At 48.3% G+C, this 18,086-nt stretch overlaps 1 protein-coding gene across 2 annotated transcripts in view; it reads right to left on the reverse strand.

Moving 5' to 3' along the window:
* IL7R (interleukin 7 receptor) overlaps positions 1 to 18,086 on the reverse strand; it is a 75,056-nt gene that overhangs the window by 44,783 nt on the left and 12,187 nt on the right. The window contains exon 1 of one of the 2 annotated variants that reach the window (XM_069745959.1): positions 14,748 to 16,659. The exons of the other annotated variant lie outside the window; for it this stretch is intronic. The gene's annotated coding sequence lies outside the window, so the exon portion shown is untranslated. Of the gene's footprint in view, positions 1 to 14,747; positions 16,660 to 18,086 lie in introns of those variants that run through there. 2 annotated transcript variants of the gene reach the window in all.

Here is an 18,086-nt window from a genome sequence, read left to right on the forward strand (position 1 = left end):
TTATATATATATAGGACACCCTGATATTCCTCTCTATAAGCACTTTAAAGCACTTATGCACCTTGCCTATGAATCTTTTTGTCTTACCTATATAGGGATATAAAAGGTTATCAGCCGCCGAGGAGTGGGGGCGCCAATTGCGTATGATTAGGGTGCCAACCCCCGCTGATAGGCAGGGATAGACAAGGGATAGCCCCATAGTATTAGGATATCCCAAAAAATAATTTCTGACATATAATAATAAAAAATAATGAAAAGATAGCACGTCGAGTGTGTATGAGTATATGTTCATCCCACCCCATAAGGGTACAATAGGGATAGTAGGGTGAGCCGACTTGGAGCGGGGGCGCCATTTGCGCAGGAAATAGGGTGCCAACCTCCGCTGATAGGCAGGGCGCATCTAGCATTAGTGCAGGGTTAGGCACCACCTGGGCCTTTCCTATTGATTGTTGTTGTGTTGGTGTTGGTTTTTTGTAGTGCACTAATTGTGGTTACTCTTTTAAAAAGAAATTTATTAAAAGTCAAGTTTTAATTTATTTTATAATTGGTTTTTTTTCTGTGAATCATTAGTTTAATATACTCCCAAGCTTATACCTTCTGTTTCTGTGAATGTTGGGAAAGGGCGATGGCAGCCATGAAATTCCTTCTGTTATCACTCACTACCTTGCCTGCCTCAAGATCTACAGTGCCCAGCCACGACTGTGTTTCTTTCTGCAAGAACTCGGACAGAACTTCCGCGGTGTGTCTGTTGTCGCCCAAACACTTCATAGCCAATACAGCCGGCTGACGCTTGCCAGTAGCTGCCCCATAATAAGACACCTGGTGTGCAACAGTGGCAGCTGCGGATGGAGTGGTTGTGCGACTGCGGTCTGTGGACGAGCTCTAGCTTCTGCAGGAGGACGAGGAGGAGGAGGAGGGGGGGCGAACGGCTACAGCCAACTGTTTCCTAGACTGTGGGCTAGGCAGAACTGTCCCAATATTGCTGTCCCCTGTGGACCTTGCATCCACCACATTCACCCAGTGTGCCGTGATGGACACGTAACGTCCCTGGCCATGCCTACTGGTCCATGCATCTGTTGTCAGGTGCACCTTTGTACTCACAGATTGCCTGAGTGCATGGACGATGCGCTCTTTAACATGCTGGTGGAGGGCTGGGATGGCTTTTCTCGAAAAGAAGTGTCGACTGGGTAGCTCGTAGCGTGGTTCAGCGTAGTCCATCAGGGCTTTGAAAGCTTCGCTTTCAACTATCCGGTAGGGCATCATCTCTAACGAGATTAGTCTAGCTATGTGGGCGTTCAAACCCTGTGTACGCGGATGCGAGGATGAGTACTTCCTTTTTCTAACGAGAGTCTCATGTAGGGTGAGCTGGACTGGAGAGCTGGAGATCGTGGAACTAGCGGGGGTGCCGGTGGACATGGCAGACTGAGAGACGGTGGGAGATGGTATTGTTGCCGCCGGTGCCCTAGATGCAGTGTTTCCTACTACGAAACTGGTGATTACCTGACCCTGACTGCTTTGGCCTGGCAACGAAACCTGCACAGATACTGCAGGTGGTGCGGAAAATGGTGGCCTTACAGTGACGGAAGGGATGTAGCGTTGCTGACTAGCTTCATTGGCCAAGGGTGCTACAACCTTAAGGGACGTTTGGTAGTTAGTCCAGGCTTGCAAATGCATGGTGGTTAAATGTCTATGCATGCAACTTGTATTTAGACTTTTCAGATTCTGACCTCTGCTTAAGGTAGTTGAACATTTTTGACAGATGACTTTGCGCTGATCAATTGGATGTTGTTTTAAAAAATGCCAGACTGCACTCTTTCTAGCATCGGATACCTTTTCAGGCATTGCAGACTGAGCTTCTTTAACCGGATGGCCATGCTGTCCTCCAACTGGTTTTGGCTTTGCCACGCGTTTTGGGCCAGATACAGGCCCGGCAGATGGAACCTGTTGCGATGTTGATGCCTGCTGCGGCCCCTCCTCCTCCGCTTCAGAACTACTGCCGCCTGCACCCTGATCCCCCAATGGCTGCCAATCGGGGTCAACAACTGGGTCATCTATGACCTCCTCTTCTATCTCATGTGCAACTTCGTCTGTGTTACCGTGTAAGTCGGTGGTATAGCGTTCGTGACGGGGCACCATAGTCTCATCAGGGTCTGATTCTGGATCAGTACACTGCGAGGGCAATGTGGTGGTCTGAGTCAAAGGAACAGCATAGTAATCTGGCTGTGGCTGTGCATCTGTGCACTCCATGTCCGATTCAACTTGTAATGGGCATGGCCTGTTAACTGTTTCACTTTCTAACCCAGGAACGGTATGTGTAAAGAGCTCCATGGAGTAACCCGTTGTGTCGCCTGACGCATCCTTCTCTGTTGTTGTTTTTGCTGAACAGGACAATGGAGCGACTTGTCCCTGAGCGTGAACATCCACTAACGACGCGCTGCTTTTACATTTACCAGTTTCAGAAGAGGAGGCAAAAGAGCTATAGAGGCTGAGTCAGCAAGGAAAGCCAAAACTTGCTCTTGCTGCTCCGGCTTTAAAAGCGGTTTTCCTACTCCCAGAAAAGGGAGCGTTCGAGGCCTTGTGTAGCCAGACGACGAGCCTGGCTCCACAGCTCGAGACTTAGGTGCTATATTGTTTTTCCCACGACCACCTGATGCTCCACCACCACTACCATCATTACCAGCTGGCAATGAACGCCCACGGCCACGACCTCTTCCACCAGACTTCTTCATTGTTTTAAAAACGTAACCAAAGTAACGGTATTTGTTACTGTAAAACAACTTACAAGGTGAACTCAAACTTCTGTAGGATTTAGATATCCCTTTATAGGTGGGTGAGACTGCAAGGAAAATCAGGTACAATGTTACACACTCGGTTTTCTGTGGCACAAAATGAGACAGATGCCACACACGCAGGACTGGCACTGAAGCACAAATGCCAATATTAATCTCCCACTATTTTTTTTTTTCAGGGAGAATTTAAAAAACAAAAAAAACAGACACTAGGCTTTCTGTGGCCCACAATTTGAGAGAGATGGCACACACGACTGGCACTCAAGCACAAATGCCAATATTAATCTCCCACTATTTTTTTTTTTTTTTCAGGGAGAATTTAAAAACCAAAATAAAAAAAAAACAGACACTAGGCTTTCTGTGGCCCACAATTTGAGAGAGATGGCACACACGACTGGCACTCAAGCACAAATGCAAATATTAATCTCCCACTATTTATTTTTTTTCAGGGAGAATTTAAAAACCAAAAAAATAACAGACACTAGGCTTTCTGTGGTCCACAATTTGAGAGAGATGGCACACACGACTGGCACAGAAGCACAAATGCCAATATTAATCTACCACTATTTATTTTTTTTCAGGAAGAATTTAAAAACCAAAATAAAAAAAAAAAAACAGACACTAGGCTTTCTGTGGCCCACAATTTGAGAGAGATGGCACACACGACTGGCACTCAAGCACAAATGCCAATATTAATCTCCCACTATTTATTTTTTTTCAGGGAGAATTTAAAAACCAAAAAAATAACAGACACTAGGCTTTCTGTGGTCCACAATTTGAGAGAGATGGCACACACGACTGGCACAGAAGCACAAAGGCCAATAATAATAATAATAATAATAATAATAATTTTTATTTATACAGCGCCAACATATTCCGCAGCGCTTTACAAATTATAGAGGGGACTTGTACAGACAATAGACATTACAGCATAACAGAAATACAGTTCAAAACAGATACCAGGAGGAATGAGGGCCCTGCTCGCAAGCTTACAATCTATGAGGAAGAGGGGAGACACGAGAGGTGGATGGACACGAGAGGCTTTCTGTGGCCCACAATTTGAGAGAGATGCCACACACGCAGGACTGTCACTCGAGCAAAAATGCCAATATTAATCTCCCACTATTTATTTTTTTTCAGGGAGAATTTAACCCCCCCCCAAAAAAAAAAAAACCAGATACTAGGCTTTCTGTGGCCCACAATTTGAGAGAGATGGCACACACGATTGGCACTGAAGCACAAAGGCCAATATTAATCTCCCACTATTTATTTTTTTTCAGGGAGAATTTAAAAACCAAAAAAAAAAAAAAAAGACACTGGGCTTTCTGTGGCCCACAATTTGAGAGAGATGGCACACACGACTGGCACTCAAGCACAAATGCCAATATTAATCTCCCATTTTTTTTTAAAGGGAGAATTAAACCCCCCCCCCCAAACAAAACAGTATTGCAGACACTAGGCTTTCTGTGGCCCACAATTTGAGAGAGATGCCACACACGCAGGACTGTCACTCGAGCAAAAATGCCAATATTAATCTCCCATATTTTTTATTTTTTTTTAAGGGAGAATTAAAAACCAAAAAAAAAAAAAAAAACAGTATTGCAGACACTAGGCTTTCTGTGGCCCACAATTTGAGAGAGATGCCACACACGCAGGACTGTCACTCAAGCAGAAATACCAATCTTAATCTCCCACTTTTTTTTTGTTTCTGGGAGAATTGTCAAGAAATCAGGGCCAGTATTACACACTAGGCTTTCTGTGCCCCAAAATTGGAGAGAGATGGCACACACAGGACTGGCACTCTAGCAGAAATGCCAATCTTAATCTCCCACTACTTTTTTTGTTAGGGAGAATTGCCAAGAAATCAGGGCCAGTATTACACACTAGGCTTTCTGTGCCCCAAAATTGGAGAGAGATGGCACACACAGGACTGGCACTCTAGCAGAAATGCCAATCTTAATCTCCCACTACTTTTTTTTGTTAGGGAGAATTGCCAAGAAATCAGGCCCAGTATTACACACTAGGCTTTCTGTGCCCCAAAATTTGAGAGAGATGGCACACACAGGACTGGCACTCTAGCAGAAATGCCAATCTTAATCTCCCACTATTTTTTTTTTTAGGGAGAATTTAAAAAAAAAAAAAAAAAAAGGATTATAGACACTAGGCTTTCTGTGCCCCACAATTGGAGAGAGATGGCACACACGACTGGCACTCAAGCACAAATGCCAAGATTAATCTCCCACTATTTATTTTTTTTCAGGGAGAATTAAAAAAAAAAAAAACCACAGGGAGTGTCCTACAATTACTATCTCCCTGCAGTAATCTCAGCCAGGTATGGCAGGCGGCAATAACAAGGAGTGGACTGCTGCACAAATTAAATCAAAAGTGTGGACAAACAAACAAGATAGCTGTGCAGAAAGGAAGGAACAACAGGATTTGTGCTTTGAAAAAAGCAGTTGGTTTGCACAGCGGCGTACACACAGCAATGCAGCTATCAGGGAGCCTTCTAGGGCAGCCCAATGAGCTACAGCGCTGAGGAAAAAAAATGTAGCTTCCACTGTCCCTGCAAACAAAAGGTGGTGTTGGACAGTGGAAATCGCTACAGCACAAGCGGTTTGGGGGTTAATAGACCCTGCCTAACGCTATCCCTGCTTCTGACGAAGCAGCAGCAACCTCTCCCTAAGCTCAGATCAGCAGCAGTAAGATGGCGGTCGGCGGGAACGCCCCTTTATAGCCCCTGTGACGCCGCAGACAGCAAGCCAATCACTGCAATGCCCTTCTCTAAGATGGTGGGGACCAGGACCTATGTCATCACGCTGCCCACACTCTGCGTCCACCTTCATTGGCTGAGAAATGGCGCTTTTCGCGTCATTGAAACGCGACTTTGGCGCAAAAGTCGCGTACCGCATGGCCGACCCCACACAGGGATCGGGTCGGGTTTCATGAAACCCAACTGTGCCAAAAGTCGGCGACTTTTGAAAATGAACGATCCGTTTCGCTCAACCCTACTGGTGACATTAATGGACGCCAGCTTCAACGGAGTGGGTACCGCCATAATTGGTGATTGAGTTAGATGGCTTTTTTCTTCCCACTCCCCTTATCCTCTGCCTTAGAGGAGGAATCCTTCCCCCTCTTTAATGACATAGAGGTATCCATTCCCACGTGTTTTTTCTGTTTATCGTCCTCGTCTCCAAACTCTGGGCCAGTCCCTCCCTCCAAGGACCTTACATTCCCAGAAGAAGGAGACTCGGCACCTACTGTAAGCCCCGCTGAAGCCGAAACCTCACCCTCAGCTTCCTCCTTCCTCAGAGGGAGAGATGTTTTCAAGGGCTTGAAACCGGTTAGAAAGACCAATCAGAGAGGAGTCGGTTTTTCCTTCTTTATGTACCTTGGTCAGAGGGGGAGAAGATGTTTTATCTTCCTTCTTTCTCTTCTTTTTGGTGCCGAGCTTACGCTTGTCCTCTAGCCACTGCCTATTATCCTCATCCATACTTTCATAATGGGAGGACTCTGAGGCAGTGGCACTTTCCTCCATGTGGATCCTCCTGACCTCCTCATTCAACTCATCATCCCTCGGGGTCTCAGCAGCAAGACTGGCGTCCAGAACAGGGGCCGCCCAGTAGCCTGGGGCTCACCCAGCTCCCTATCCTGTCTGCGCTTGTCTAGACGCCTCAGCTGTGCAGGTGTCTTTTTATTGCTTTTCCTCCTTGGCCCCTCAGCTCCCTCACCCCTGCTAGTCCCTTCCCCAGCAGAATCAGCCTCACGGCTTTCTCCCACCGGGGTCACGACTGCATTAGCGAAGGAGCGAGGACAACGGCTGAATGGGTGACCTAAGTCACCACACAGGTGGCACCTAATCTCCACACAAGATGCAGCAAGATGGCCAATATCCCCACACAATGCACATTTCTGCCCAGTGCAGTTTGCGCTGAAGTGTGTGGGGTCACCGCACTTGTGACAGAGCTTCGGTTGCCCCTGGTAGAAGACCAAGATATGATCCCTACCCAGGAAGGCAGATGATGGTATGTGGGCAACCCTACCACCTGAACGCCTAAGTTTTACCATAAACGTCCAGGCCCCTGACCAGATACCAAACGTGTTACTTTTTTTTTTTTGCATTTCCACCACCTCTCCATACCGGCCAAGCCACGTCATGATGCCATAACAAGAAAGTGTCTTGATACAAGTCATCACGGTCACTTTCTTGACTTGGTTTTGGCAAGACACCACCTGAATGGCAAAGTCTCGCCAGCCGGGCTAATTTTTTGCCAACTCATAGTTCGACCAGAAGAGCTCAAGCCCCTCTGGCCGAACAAACCTAACATCAAACTCAGGCATGGAATAGGGATGTATCAAGGCATAGATGTCAATCGCAGGAGCTCCACAACTTTAGACCTTGGAGGACACTCATTACTGCCCCTCCACTGAAGACGAACCACATTCCTACGCACACTACCCGGCCCGGCTGTTGGGAGGGACCACACTGTATCCCCCCCTCTTTTCTCTCGGAAAGCCCCGAGGCCATGCCTCTCTATCCGGAAGGATAGGTCAACCTCTCGACCCTCTACCATTAGTGATCTCTCCCCCCATCTTTAGAGCCTCCAGGAGATGCCGCCGCAACATGCCGTACCCAAAGCCCGGAGACGAGGAGGATGACCTATTTCCCCTAGAGGTGACAGCGACATAACTCCTGACGGGTGCTGTCACCACCGGGGGGGGGGGGGCAACCGGTCCAGTGACCACATCAACGCAAACAGCAACACTATTACCCACCTCCACTACCCCCTCACCCTCTACCAAACCAGCAACCACACCACTAGACAAAGAATTTTCCTCATCCATACCCACTACCACATTTACTCCTGCTGGACCAGTGACAACAGGGGGTGACATTTTGACCTCCGCATCATAAGGCACAAGGGGCTGAGTCTCCTCCACAGAACTGGAGGCGACTTCACCCCTGGTCTTACATGTGCCCTCCGCATCATCAGTTGATATTTTCTGCTGCTTTACTGTTGATACCAGGCGCAACTAATCTTTCACCGCTGTGAGGCACTGCTGATCCTTTATATCAGCATCTTGTTGACCAGCGGCGCCAACACAGAACAGGACTTTGGTTGGAGGATCGGAACTCCCAGCCCCGGTAACCCTTCACACTGCCGCCACTTCTCAACTAAGTGATCAGCGGCAACAGCATTCACGGGCACCGAGGCTACCGGAGCTGCCACTGATACTGAGCCGCTCCCCCCTCCCACTAGGAAGTGGACCACAGTATTGTAGCCTGACCGTACGTCCGCTGCCGGGCCATCTTCACTGTCCAGCCTCTCGGGTGATGCACCTGCTGCTACGTCCCCCCTACTGCAAGCAGAGACGGAGATCTGCGCCTTACTACGTTGCTATGTAATCTCCCCACACCTTTGCACCGGATCTACAGCAGAACCCGGGCTGGGCAACGGCACTCATTCAGTGAGCTGACCCTGCAACCGACTCAGGGGGTACAGGGACGGGAGCATACACATAGCTTACCGCTTCCTGCAGCTTAGGTTTGATCTTCTTTGTTTTTTTCTTCAGGTCCCCAGGTTCCTCCTCTGGTAAATCATCACCAAGATGGAAGTTCTGAAGGCACACTAGGGACTCCAGGAGCTGTATCTCCACCATTAGCGCCCCTCCATGGCCACTGTTATCACTGTCCTCCTCAGAGTCGGCAGAACTGCACCTAGATGTCGCTTTTCCTGCAGGGAGCTTGCTACACGTGGCCTGCGGGTGAATTTGCAGGCCGCCAGGCGGGGCTTTTGCTGGTCATCATCCTCCTCCTCATCATCATCATCCACCTGGCTCTCAGGCTGCAGCCCCATCTGTTTTTGCTCTCTGTTAGCCATTTCTCTAAATCTGTCTTCATTTTGCAGTTTTTCTTTAAATGGTCCACTTTTCTTTTCTCTAATAAATGCTTTTCTTACCTCCAACTCATTGATTTCAAGTTTGGGTTTGGAGGCGCCTGCAGCTTTAGCGCTTGTGCAGCGCAGCTCCTCCCGGAGCCTCCTCAGGGTCTTACTCGCTTCTTCATTCTCACGGAGGTGGCTCATCACCCGGGAGGCATAGGTGGACACAGACTCCCGGGGTCTCTGCAGCGCCCAACCCTCCTCAATGAGGTCGGCCTCACCTCCGTGAGCATTCCATTTCCTCTGGAAGGACCACCATCTTGCACGCTAGCAGGCTTCTCCTCCGTGTTGGAAGCCTTGCAGCTTCTCTGGGTCTCTGCAGACCTGGGGGGAGTAAGAGCCACATTGCTGCGACTCCTAGCGGGGCTTCTCACCCCGAGACCTCTGATGTGTAGGCCGGTTGCTGGTTTCTTCTGCCCCCCGCCAGCCTGATCCGGGAAGCAGAAGCCTGGGACTTGGCTCCTTCACTCATCCCAGGAAACCCACTCCCTCCCTGGGCATGAGAAAGAGCAGGTCCCTGGTTGGAGAGGTGGTGGTTCCCAGGAGCTCAGGAGCACACAGCAGGATTAGCAGCGAACACACCCACAAACAGTACAATGAGCAGCAGCTGAGCAGAGCTGCACTTACTATTCTGCTGGTGCAGTCACTGTATACATTACTGATCCTGTACTGATCCTGAGTTGCATCCTGTATTATACTCCAGAGCTGCATTCATATCAAGGACATATGGAAGAATTGTATCAGCCTGCAACCCTTTTAAATTCATCTGTTCGTATTTTCACTTAGGACGCAGATAAAGTTAACAAGGCGCGATATAATGAATTAATTGTGGGATTATCACTATAAGGAAGCAGGGAGGGGACATTTTTACTGCAGGATGCACAAGAGGGTATTATGACAATGAGGAGGTGCAGAAGGGGGCATTATTATTAAGTGGAAACATATAAAGAGCACTATGGGGCAAAAAAATCCCAGTATAGACCCTCAAATCCCAGTACAGATGTCACATCCCAGTACAGACCCTCACACCCCAATACAGACCCTCACATCTCAGTAGACCCAGATGAGTGGCCCACCAGGGTCGTGGGGTACCCGGTACTGGGTCCGGTGTTCACAGGGGGATGTCACGGTGGCGACCCGGTCCGTGGCCCTGGGCGCCCATATAAAAGGGGAAAGTCTTTAACCCCTTCATGACCCAGCCTATTTTGACCTTAAAGACCTTGCCGTTTTTTGCAATTCTGACCAGTGTCCCTTTATGAGGTAATAACTCAGGAAAGCTTCAACGGATCCTAGCGGTTACTGAGATTGTTTTTTCGTGACATATTGGGCTTCATGTTAGTGGTAAATTTAGGTCAATAAATTCTGCGTTTATTTGTGATAAAAACAGAAATTTGGCAAAAATTTTGAAAATTTTGCAATTTTCACATTTTGAATTTTTATTCTGTTAAACCAGAGAGTTATGTGACACAAAATAGTTAATAAATAACATTTCCCACATGTTTACTTTACATCAGCACAATTTTGGAAACAAAATTTTTTTTTGCTAGGAAGTTATAAGGGTTAAAATTTGACCAGCAATTTCTCATTCTTACAACGAAATCTACAAAACCATTTTTTTTAGGGACTACCTCACATTTGAAGTCAGTTTGAGGGGTCTATATGGCTGAAAATACCCAAAAGTGACACCATTCTAAAAACTTCACCCCTCAAGGTACTCAAAACCACATTCAAGAAGTTTATTAACCCTTCAGGTGCTTCACAGCAGCAGAAGCAACATGGAAGGAAAAAATGAACATTTAACGTTTTAGTCACAAAAATTATCTTTTAGCAACAATTTTTTTATTTTCCCAATGGTAAAAGGAGAAACTGAACCATGAAAGTTGTTGTCCAATTTGTCCTGAGTACGCTGATACCTCATATGTGGGGGTAAACCACTGTTTGGGCGCACGGCAGGGCTTGGAAGGGAAGGAGCGCCACTTGACTTTTTGAATCAAAAATTGGCTCCACTCTTTAGCGGACACCATGTCACGTTTGGAGAGCCCCCGTGTGCCTAAAAATTGGAGCTCCCCCACAAGTGACCCCATTTTGGAAACTAGACGCCCCAAGGAACTTATCTAGATGCATAGTGAGCACTTTGAACCCCCAGGTGCTTCACAAATTGATCCGTAAAAATGAAAAAGTACTTTTTTTTTTCACAAAAAATTCTTTTAGCCTCAATTTTTTCATTTTCACATGGGCAACAGGATAAAATGGATCCTAAAATTTGTTGGGCAATTTCTCCTGAGTACACCAATACCTCACATGTGGGGGTAAACCACTGTTTGGGCACATGGTAAGGCTCGGAAGGGAAGGAGCGCCATTTGACTTTTTGAATGAAAAATTATCTCCATCGTTTGCGGACACCATGTCGCGTTTGGAGAGCTCCTGTGTGCCTAAACATTGGCGCTCCCCCACAAGTGACCCCATTTTGGAAACTAGACCCCCCAAGGAACTTATTTAGATGCCTAGTGAGCACTTTAAACCCTCAGGTGCTTCACAAATTGATCTGTAAAAATGAAAAAGTACTTTTTTTTTCACAAAAAAATTCTTTTCGCCTCAATTTTTTCATTTTCACATGGGCAATAGGATAAAATGGATCATAAAATTTGTTGGGCAATTTCTCCCGAGTACGCCGATACCTCATATGTGGGGGTAAAACACTGTTTGGGCACTCGGCAGGGCTCGGAAGGGAAGGCGCGCCATTTGACTTTTTGAATGGAAAATTAGCTCCAATTGTTAGCGGACACCATGTTGCGTTTGGAGAGCCCCTGTGTGCCTAAACATTGGAGCTCCCCCACAAGTGACCCCATTTTGGAAACTAAACCCCCCAAGGAACTTATCTAGATGCATATTGAGCACTTTAAACCCCCAAGGGCTTCACAGAAGTTTATAACGCAGAGCCATGAAAATAAAAATAAAAAAATTATTTTCTCAAAAATGATCTTTTAGCCTGCAATTTTTTATTTTCCCAAGGGTAACAGGAGAAATTTGACCCCAATATTTGTTGTCCAGTTTCTCCTGAGTACGGTGATACCCCATATGTGGGGGTAAACTACTGTTTGGGCACATGCCAGGGCTCGGAATTGAAGTAGTGACGTTTTGAAATGCAGACTTTGATGGAATGGTCTGCGGGCGTCACGTTGCGTTTGCAGAGCCCCTGGTGTGCCTAAACAGTAGAAACCCCCCACAAGTGACCCCATTTTGGAAACTAGACCCCGAAAGGAACTTATCTAGATGTGTGGTGAGCACTTTGAACCCCCAAGTGCTTCATAGAAGTTTATAATGCAGAGCCGTGAAAATAATGAATACGTTTTCTTTCCTCAAAAATAATTATTTAGCCCAGAATTTTTTATTTTCCCAAGGGTTACAGGAGAAATTGGATCCCAATAGTTGTTGTCCAGTTTCTCCTGAGTACGCTGATACCCCATGTGTGGAGGTAAACCACTGTTTGGGCACACGTCGGGGCTCAGAATGGAAGTAGTGACTTTTGAAATGCAGACTTTGATGGAATGGTCTGCGGGCGTCACGTTGCGTTTGCAGAGCTCCTGGTGTGCCTAAACAGTAGAAACCCCCCACAAGTGACCCCATTTTAGAAACTAGACCCCCCAAGGAACTTATCTAGATATGTGGTGAGCACTTTGAACCCCCAAGTGCTTCACAGACGTTTACAACGCAGAGCCGTGAAAATAAAAAATCATTTCTCTTTCCTCAAAAATGATGTTTTAGCAAGCATTTTTTTATTTTCACAAGGGTAACAGGAGAAATTGGACCCCAGTAATTGTTGCGCAGTTTATCCTGAGTATGCTGGTACCCCATATGTGGGGGTAAACCACTGTTTGGGCACACGTCGGGGCTCGGAAGTGAGGGAACACCATTTGACTTTTTGAATACAAGATTGGCTGGAATCAATGGTGGCGCCATGTTGCGTTTGGAGACCCCTGATGTGCCTAAACAGTGGAAACCCCTCAATTCTACTTCCAACACTAACCCCAACACACCCCTAACCCTAATCACAACTGTAGCCATAACCCTAATCACAACCCTAACCACAACCCTAATTCCAACCCTAACCCTAAGGCTATGTGCCCACGTTGCGGATTCGTGTGAGATTTTTCAGCATCATTTTTGAAAAATCCGCGGGTAAAAGGCACTGCGTTTTACCTGCGGATTTTCCGCGGATTTCCAGTATTTTTTGTGCGGATTTCACCTGCGGATTCCTATTGAGGAACAGGTGTAAAACGCTGCGGAATCCGCACAAAGAATTGACATGCTGCGGAAAATACAACGCAGCTTTTCCGCACCATGGGCACAGCGGATTTGGTTTCCATGTGTTTACTTGGTACTGTGAACCTGATGGAACACTGCTGCGAATCCGCAGCCAAATCCGCACCGTGTGCACATAGCCTAATTCTAAAGGTATGTGCACACGCTGCGGAAAACGCTGCGGATCCGCAGCAGTTTCCCATCAGTTTGCAGTTCAATGTAAACCTGTGGGAAACAAAAATCGCTGTACACATGCTGCGGAAAAACTGCACGGAAACGCAGCGGTTTACATTCCGCAGCATGTCACTTCTTTGTGCGGATTCTGCAGCGGTTTTACAACTGCTCAAATAGAAAATTGCAGTTGTAAAACCGCAGTGAAATGCGCAGAAAAAACGCGGTAAATCCACAGCGGTTTAGCACTGCGGATTTATCAAATCCGCAGCGGAAAAATCTGCAGAGGAACAGAATACGTGTGCACATACCGAAACCCTAACCCTAGCCCTAACCCTACCCCTAACCCTAACCCTAGCCCTAACCCTAACCCTAGCCCTAACCCTATCCCTAACCCTAACCCTATTCTAACATTAGTGGAAAAAAAAAATCTTTATTTTTTATTGTCCCTACCTATGGGGGTGACAAAGGGGGGGGGGGGGTCATTTATTATTTTTTTTTATTTTGATCACTGAGATATAATCTATCTCAGTGATCAAAATGCACTTTGGAACGAATCTGCCGGCCGGCAGATTCGGCGGGCGCACTGCGCATGCGCCCGCCATTTTGGAAGATGGCGGCGCCCAGGGAGAAGACGGACGGACCCCGGCAGGATCGGTAAGTATGATGGGGTGGGGGGGACCACGGGGGGGGATCGGAGCATGGGGGGGCGGATCGGAGCGCGGGAGGGGTTGAACGGAGCACGGGGGGTGGAACGGAGCACGGGGGGGGAACGGAGCACGGGGGGGTGGAACGGAGCACGGGGGGTGGATCGGAGTGCAGGGGGGGTGATTGGAGCACGGGGAGGGTGATTGGAGCACGGGGGGAGCGGACAAAAGCACGGGGGGAGCCGGAGCATAGGACGGAGGGGAGCCGGAGCAGTGTACTGGCCAGATCGGAGGGCTGGGGGGGCGATCGGTGGGGTGGGGTGGGGGCACATTATTGTTTCCAGCCATGGCCGATGATATTGCAGCATCGGCCATGGCTGGATTGTAATATTTCACCAGTTATAATAGGTGAAATATTACAAATCGCTCTGATTGGCAGTTTCACTTTCAACAGCCAATCAGAGCGATCGTAGCCACGGGGGGGGGGGGGGGTGAAGCCACCCCCCCTGGGCTAAACTACCACTCCCCCTGTCCCTGCAGATCGGGTGAAATGGGAGTTAACCCTTTCACCCGGCCTGCAGGGAAGCGATCTTTCCATGACGCCGCATAGGCGTCACAGGTCGGATTGGCACCGACTTTCATGACGCCTACGTGGCGTCAAAGGTCGGGAAGGGGTTAAAGGGATTTGGTGAATAGAGTTTACGTTCATGACGCCACCTGTGGTAATTGGTCAGTGGGGACCAATGCTGCTTTAAGGGGTCCTCTGGGGTGATGTTATGGCAACTAGATGGTATACCTTCCCACAGGTGAAGTATATCCCCAGGGCTTCCCAGTGTGTAGATGGAAGATGGTGAATGGCGCAGTAAAGAATGGAGGACACAGGTTTGCAGTCTCTTTACCTTGTTTACTGAAGACTTCAGGCAGCCACAGTCCAGGGTAACAGATCACAGGGCAGGCAGGGTCTGGCCGGCTTGGAAGTGAATCCAGAGTTTCCTTTACCAGGTGGGAGTTGAAAGCCTTCCTCAAAGCGCGGTGGTGTTGTAGTCCCTTACTGCCTATGGCTTCACATAAGGTCCTCACAGTTGTTCTCTCTCTCTGTCCCCCATATAGGATAGGACATAACCCGTATGACTGGTGACTTGAGCCTTTTTACAGGGACTCTAGTACGCCCCGGGCTCTATAGGTGTCACCGTGTCTCCTGGGTGTAAAGGTGAAGAGGTAACTTGCAGTTCAGCTGTCCTGCCGGTCTCTGAAATAAGTCGTAGAGTCCTTACAACCTCGGTGGTCCAGCTACCGGTTATCTGCGCCTCAGAGGGAGGCAGCCTGCTCTTAGCTGGTCTCCCCTGATATCTTTCCCCTGTGCTTCGCTCTCCTTCACGCTCACTCAACGATGTTCTGCTGTCGGTATAATCTCTGTCCAGGGGCTTCAGCACTTTCTGGCTGAACGGCCCCTCCAGTCCTATAGACTGCTCTCTGCTGTCTCTCTGACAATCTGATCTCTCTTTCACTCCAAACTACAATATATATAGGGGAGTCACCTAGTAAATAGAATCAAACACTCCCCCTTGTGGCCTGGAGTGTGAACATGTTGTGATTATGGTGGTTACCTGATAAGGGTTATCCTTCATCGCTTCCAAACCAAACATCATTCTCCCCGTGAGGAAAGCAATGCTACTGTGATAACCAGGACCCAGGGGCGCTACACTCACATCCCAGTACAGAGCCTCATGTAAGATGCTAGCAGCTGCGTAGGATGCAGTGACACACAGGAGGCAGAGCAAGGGTTAACAAGGATTTTATATCAGAACAGTAAGGCTACGTGCACATGTTCAGGATTTCTTGCAGAAATTTCCTGTGCAAAACAGGACATTTTCTGCAAGAAATCCGCATGCGTTTTTTGCGCGTTTTTCTCGCGTTTTTACCATGTTTTTGGTGCGTTTTCTTGCGGATTTTTCCAGAGGTTCCCAATGCAATAATATATGCAATGCAAAATTAATGAACATGCTGCGCTTTTCACCGCGATGCATTATTTTCGTGGAAAAAAACGCATCATGTGCACAAAAATTGTGCAATGCATTCTAAATTGTGGGATGCATAATGTATGCTTTTTTTGCGTTTTTATAGCGAAAAAACGCGAAAAACCTGCAACGTGTGCACACAGCCTAACAGTATAAGCAGGGGGGTAAGGATGTGAACTTGCGGATGGGGAAAGTCAAATGACGGGAATAATGACAGGTTAACTTATCAGTCTCTGTGCGCTGGAGAAAGGTGGCTGGAAGATCCCTCGGCGGCGCCGCAGGCGGCGCGAGATGTCTCCAATTCAGTCCCGCAGAAGAGCGATGCACTGTCTCCTGGCGATGATGAATCCTCTGGGTCCTTCGGCACGTGATCTCCTGATCCGGGCACACAGTTGGATAAAGATGATAGTCGGTGGCACAGTGGAAGAAGCAGAAAGTTCAGTAGACAAGACCGCAGTAGAAACACACAGTCCAGCGGACACAGCCACAGACACGGGCCGGTCCTTAGCAGGCACCGCAAGGATGGGACTAAGCGGTGCCTCCGAGGTGGTGATCGGAGCCAAGGTATGTGCTATTTCCTGGTCACTACCCGGTGCAGATGTCTCTCTGAGCTGAGGGTAGGATGTGTCGGCAGTCTGGCTAGCTGGGGGTATAGGCACAGCTAGCGGACGTGGGTCCGTGGAGAGGGAGTCAACAGTTTCACTGCTCACAAGCTTCTTCCCCGCCAAGTGTCTCGTCTTCCCACGGCGCTCAGACTGCTATTTATGTCGGATCCGCCCATTTAGACAGGTGTCCTGAACTGCTCCCGTCAGCAATCTCTTCCCCCTGAAACACTGGTGACAGCCTGGACAGCTCCGGCCTAGACACGCAGGAGAGACTGCAAGCTTGGCTCTCCTCCCTATACTCACATCCCAGTACAGACCCTCACATCCCAGTACAGACCCTCACACCTGAGTACAGACCTCACATCTGAGTACAGACCCTCACATCTCAGTACAGACCCTCACACCTGAGTACAGACTCTAACATCTCAGTACAGACTCTCACATCCCAGTACAGACCCTCACATCTCAGTACAGACCCTCACACCTGAGTACAGACCTCACATCTCAGTACAGACTCTCACATCCCAGTACAGACCCTCACATCCCAGTACAGACCCTCACACCTGAGTACAGACCTCACATCTGAGTACATACCCTCACATCTCAGTACAGACCGTCACATCCCAGTACAGACCCTCAAATCCCAGTACAGACCTCACATCTCAGTACAGACTCTCACATCTGAGTACAGACCTCACATCTGAGTACAGACCCTCACATCTCAGTACAGACCTTCACATCCCAGTACAGACCCTCACATCCCATACAGACCCTCACATCTCAGTACAGACCTCACATCTCAGTACAGACCCTCACATCTCAGTACAGACCTTCACATCCCAGTACAGACCCTCACATCCCATACAGACCCTCACATCTCAGTACAGACCTCACATCTCAGTACAGACCCTCACATCCCATACAGACCCTCACATCTCAGTACAGACCCTCACATCTCAGTACAGACCTCACATCTCAGTACAGACCCTCACATCTCAGTACAGACCTTCACATCCCAGTACAGACCCTCACATCCCATACAGACCCTCACATCTCAGTACAGACCTCACATCTCAGTACAGACCCTCACATCCCATACAGACCCTCACATCTCAGTACAGACCCTCACATCTCAGTACAGACCCTCACATCTCAGTACAGACCCTCTCATCCCAGTACAGACCCTCTCATCCCAGTACAGACCCTCACAACCCAGTACAGACCCTTACATCCCAGTACAGACCCTCTCTTCCCAGTACAGACCCTCACAACCCAGTACAGACCCTCTCATCCCAGTATATACTGGTCACAGCCGTGTTATTTCCAGCACAGTTGCTCTCGCTGTGGTTTCATCATGTCTCCCACGTGATAATCTTGGTTACAATGTGTAAATGCGAGATGACACAAAGGCTACAATGACGTTAGACAGACGAACCCCCAAGACATCTGCCGCTCCCTTATCCAGGGGAACGTTATTTTTTACGTTGGCTGATGTAATGGCTGACAGGAAGGTGGCGTTGGCATTGCCATGGGTCGTGTTGAGACTTTTAGAGTTGCATTTGGTCATGTCCAGTGGTCAGACATGCTGGGGGTTGTAGTCTTCTTTGTATAGACT

This window comes from Ranitomeya imitator, chromosome 1 (assembly GCF_032444005.1).
Source record: "Ranitomeya imitator isolate aRanImi1 chromosome 1, aRanImi1.pri, whole genome shotgun sequence".
NCBI classification, from domain to species: Eukaryota; Metazoa; Chordata; class Amphibia; order Anura; family Dendrobatidae; genus Ranitomeya; species Ranitomeya imitator.